This window comes from Pteropus alecto, unplaced genomic scaffold (genome assembly GCF_000325575.1).
Source record: "Pteropus alecto unplaced genomic scaffold, ASM32557v1 scaffold90, whole genome shotgun sequence".
Lineage (NCBI taxonomy): Eukaryota > Metazoa > Chordata > Mammalia > Chiroptera > Pteropodidae > Pteropus > Pteropus alecto.
The window spans coordinates 311,278-316,311 of NW_006429894.1; the positions used below are offsets into that span (position 1 = coordinate 311,278).

The 5,034-nt window shown below is 59.4% G+C and overlaps 1 long non-coding RNA gene across 1 annotated transcript; it reads left to right on the forward strand.

The window, feature by feature from the left end:
- The first annotated feature begins 6 nt into the window (after positions 1–6).
- On the forward strand, positions 7–4,342 carry LOC112477322. Its single transcript, XR_003045394.1, has 2 exons — positions 7–3,640; positions 3,949–4,342. It is a non-coding gene; the product is annotated as an uncharacterized LOC112477322 (long non-coding RNA).
- The last annotated feature ends 692 nt before the right edge of the window (positions 4,343–5,034 follow it).

A 5,034-nucleotide genomic window follows, 5' to 3' on the forward strand; every position in this document is an offset into this window, starting at 1 on the left:
TTACTGTGGCTCCCACAGCCCCTTCGGCCAGGGGTCCGGCGATGACCAGGGCTTCAGCCTCCCCGTTTCCGTGAGCGGCTGGCATTACGCTCAGGAAGACGGCTGCTGGGAAGGCTGACGTCCAGAGGGCTTGCATCTCTGGTCGGGCATTTTAAAAATCGCTTTGCACACCCAAGGGGGAAGAGTCACGTCTTCCAGAATGCTCACCGGAATGGTGAAGGAGCCCGGACTCCTACGGGTCCAGCCGAATTAGCCCGGAAACCTCAGGAAGAGGTGAGCCGCTCATTTTTAATCCTCTTCCTCTGGCTGTACCCCACTCCAGCACGGACCCCGAGCTTTCCTTCGAGTCACAGCTAAACTCCTCCACGGCCGTGCGTGTCCCCAGCACCTGCACTGCACACAGCGCCGGGTTGGCCCGGCAAAGGCGTGCCCGGCCTGTCACGGCTCCACCGCACGGCATCTGCTGGTTCTCATCTTCCCCGACCTGCGCATAACGCTCACCCATCATTGATTTATCCAAGACAGGCGCACGGGGCAGAGAATGACAGAGCGAACACGCCTGTCACATGAGCCGAGGTTCTCCAGAGAGACGGAACCGACAGGTAAAACTTAACCACGCGGCTCAAACACCATGCGTTTAGGACACGGAACAGCACGGTCGGAGCCCGTCCTCTGTCCTGTCGTCCCGGAGGAAAGGCTCTGTGGAGCTCCGTGTCGGTCGCCTGCGTGCCCGGCTTTACGCTTTTACGGCCGTATCCGCCGTGTTTGCGTCCGAACTCCGTGGCTGGGGCCACACCGTGTCCATTCTCCTACGGCTTTCTGTCTCGACTCACGTTATATTTGTGTCATCTCAGTGACAACCCGGCTTCTAACCCCAGGGCTCCCTGCTTCTGAGTCACCCCGAGATGGACAGCCACCATGTGACTGCATATCTTAGCTCTCGCCACCGAAGCTTCTTGTGGTGTCACTCCCTGGTCTGGGCCCTGCCCATGGCTTGGACGTGGCCTCTGGCGCGTCCTGCCCACTGCTGTGGGGACGCCAAGGTCATCCTTCCCCACTAGGAACTGATCTTAGCCAAACCTCACCTGATGGCCTGGATCGACCTTCCTGCCTGTGGCAGGTTATGTTTTCCAAAATAGGCCTGAATGCCGCCTCCCACCCCACACGGCCTTCTGGGGCCTTGCCACCTACACGTGGGGAGGTGGCATCTGCGTCCCCCTTTCCTTGAAGCTGGGGGGGGCTCCGAGACGGTGTCAACTGGGACAGCCTGGGGAGTTCTGCCATGCGCCTCCGAGGCTGGGTCACACAGGCGGGATGGTGACCCCTGCCTCCCTCCTGGCAACCCAGCTGCCACGTGTGAAGGACCAGGCCTCACCAAGAGACATGTAGGGGTCCCCCATGTGATGGGTCCCAAGCTAGAACCATCTGGCTGAGCTCAGGGGACCCAGAACCGTGAGAGAGAAAAGGAAGTGACTGTTGTTTTCAGCTGCTAAGTTGGGGAGCTTCGTCGTCCCCCAACGACAGTAACAGGAACGCTGTCTGTCTCCACCTGTCAGCTGCCTGCTGCCCTTTATGGCCCAGCTCCTTAGCACAGGGCATCGGCGCAAGCAGAGCGGGTCCCCGATTCCCGCCGTGAGGAGTCCCCTCCTAAGCTGACCGCCCAGCACCTCTGCCGCGTTCGGTGCACACCTCACCACCCCCCAGAAAGTCCCGAGTCAGACTCCTGGCACCCAGCATGATGCTGGGCACAGAGCGGGTGCTCGTGGCTCCGTCTGGATGGACAACAGGGGCCAGAACACCTGCCAGTGGGGGGGGGGGGGACAGCCTGAGTTACGAAACGGAGCTCGCACTCACTTCAGAGGCCTCTGACCCACCGGTGTCCCAGGACAGTTGGCTTCTCTGCTGGACACCTAGGACATCTCCAGTGAGAGAAAAGACTGGAAGCCTCGAGTGGTCTTGCGGGATAAAGGATGTGTCGGCTGGGCTTCCTCACGCAGCTGCACAGTCAGCGGCCGGGCCATGGAGGCGCCATTCCCAACGTCGCCAGCAGGCGGCAGCCCTGCTCCTGTTTTTCACTGCAAACTGTGAGCTGAATTTCTTAAACACTAACTGAGTACTGGCAGGAGGCGCTGTGTGGGCCGCAAAGGCTAAGCTACGTCCTGCGTTCTGACACCTTCCCAGCAAGCGGGCTCGGTCTCCTGAGCTCGTCTTCGGGTTGCTGACTCCGAAAGTCGACTGAGCCTGTTGGGACAGAGGCGGCCAAGGTCTGGCTTAAAGCTCGGTCACGTCCAATGTACTGCGCTGCTTTAAACTTCTGCTGTCCGGCCAGGTGACCACAGAGAAGGTGGGAGCAGCAAAGGTGGACGGGAGAACAGCTGCACGGACCGGAACTGATGGTCACAGGAACCTCTTCAGAGCCTCCAGCCTCCGACGGCCGGTCTCCCCGGGCCGGTGGCGCACGCAGGTCCCCTTCTGCTCCCAGCTGCCCCGTGTCCCTGCCCACACTCTTGGGAGCCATCCCACCGGCCAGGCCTGTTTTCAGAGGCGGCAGCATGGAGGCTGCAGAGGGAGCTGGCCCCGCCCCGCCCAGGCCCCGGGGAAGGGAAGAGGGAGCCGTCACCTAACAGCGCGTCCAGCCAGTTTCACAGTCCTCAATGACCGTGAGTTCCTGGGTCACTTTTCAGGGTCCCCTGGAACACTCCCTCTGTCCCTTTGCAGCTGGTGTCCCCTTTTCCTGCCTCCCAGCATTTTATCCTCCGACATGGACGCCCAGAATTCCTGGCCTGTGTGTGTGCCCCTGGCCGGCAGGCTCATGTCGCCTGCAAACTCCCAGAGTTTCTAGGACCCCTCCCTGGGACTGCAGATTCAGAGACCGAGGGCCCAGGGCCTCCTCTGACCCGGCTCGTCACGGCCTCACAGCTCAGAGCCAGACCCAGAGCTGGACACAGCCTCGGAGTCACCGTGCGCCCCGCGCTTGTCCAGAGCCACACAGAGCGGCTCTGGCTGCGCTGTCCCCGCAGAGCTGGGGCTGCCGGCTGGGTGGGCCAGTGCGGGCAGGGTCATATAACTGAGGTCAGCCCGAAGAAGTATCTCCGCCCTGAGGGGCTTTCGCCCTGTGTGCCGCCCCAGCGACTGATGGCGTTCCTGTGATTTCGACATCAGACTCAGCCCTGTTTGTGCAGCGGATGACCCTGGCGCACCTTCGGCCACCTCAAAGGCCTCCCCGACCTGCTGAGTCTTCTTTACATGCCGACGGGCAGTCCGAGCCCAAGCCTGGGGGCTCGGCTGCATGCAGAGAGCACGGCGTGACCGAAAGGTGGGAGTTTTGGGAAAACAGACGACAAGGCGGGACCTGCCCGGCTCCTTTATCTCCAGCTCTGTCCGGACAGCTCCGATGACGTGAGCTCTGGCACGGCCTCTGGATGAACACGCAGGCGATCAGATGTCCAGGTTTGCCTGGGGCAGGCCGGTGGCCTTAGTGGAATTCTGAAGACAGACATACCTTCTGTACTGCACTTCGCAGACACTGTGTTTTTTTTACAAAATGAACGTAATACCCTCCACCAGCAAAAACATTACAACTTGCCGAAGGCTCCGACGATGCTCATTTTACAGCGAGGAAGCGTTTTTTAAAGTTAAGGTAAGTACACTGTTCATTTTAGACAAAGTGCTATTGAACGCTTGATAGACTACGGTAGCGTGTAAACATAATTGTTACAGGCACCGGGAAACTCGCTTTATCGTGTTAGTCACCCTGTCACGGTGGTCTGGGCAGAGCCTGCAGTACCTGTGAGGTCTGCCGGTCCCATCACCATCCCATTCACCATCAAAAGCATTCCAGTTTGGATGACGCATTCCACAGCCTCTCTGTTTACAAGCACTTTGAGATCCCCCTGGAGAAACCCAAGGGTGACTGGATGTCACTCTCCTTTTTTGGACTTTCCCTAGGACGTTTCACAGCACAGGTGGCCTTGTCCTCATCGGGGAATTCCACCTGAGGACTAACTCAGACCAAAGAAGGAAGGGCAGCCGTTTGCCCTTCTGCAAAATCTGGGGAAGATGCGGAATCCTGAATCCTGAGCGAGAGCCGAAGGGAGGGAGCGTGGTCCCGTGAGAGCGTCTTTGGGCGGGAAGCCCACGGAGTCTGGCCGGTTGCGGTCTGGGGGTTTAATTCACGAACCTGTTTGTTTGTCTGTCGCTGGCTCAGTGCGAGAATGACCAGGTTTCTCTTCCTGCCCTGGTTGGGTGCTTCGAGATATCCTAATCTTGGAGAACCTTGTTTATAGGAAGGGCCTGGCCAAAGGTGTTTCTGAAGGCAGAGAGCAAGACACACCTAGCTAAACACTTCGCTTTCTGGGTTGTAAAGTGCTTGGCTTTATTCCTGGATGAGAGCTAATTCAGCAACCGAGGGTTTTAAAGGAAGCTTTTGGGGGCCTGAGCCCTGACCCCTGTCCAGTGTGGAAGATGTATGTCCATGTACTGAATCTTGGAAGTGCAGTGCAAGCCCCACCTGAGGCCCCACGTTTCAAAACAGCTGACTTGGGGGATGGGGTGGGGCATTCTCCTTTGGGTAGCAGGGAAGGTGGGGGCAGCTCTGGGAACAGGCACTGTCGGGGGAGCGAGTTAACATTTACTGAGCATCTAGCAAACGGGGCCCACCGCCGAAGGCCTGCTGTCCTATGGGGGGGTCCCACGTTACCCCCACAGCATCCCCGTGGGTCACTCCCTTTCGCAGATGCAGACCTGAAGCCCAGAGGGGCTAAGTGTCTCGGCCTAGGGCTCAGCTAGTAATTGGAAGGGGCAGGATCAGAGCCCACGGGTCTGTCTCGGTCTGGTGCCACCAGGACAAGCAAATGTGAGAGCCCCCGCCCCCACCCATTCTCTGGGGGCACCGGTCTATCAAGGGTCTCGGATCACATGTCCACCTTACCATCTGGCTGATAGGAAAACCCTGAGAAGTTGCGAGCGCACAGTGGGTCCACAGAGCCGGCCCGGGCCTGGCTGGTGCGGGTCCCCCCGCCCGCGTGGGGACAG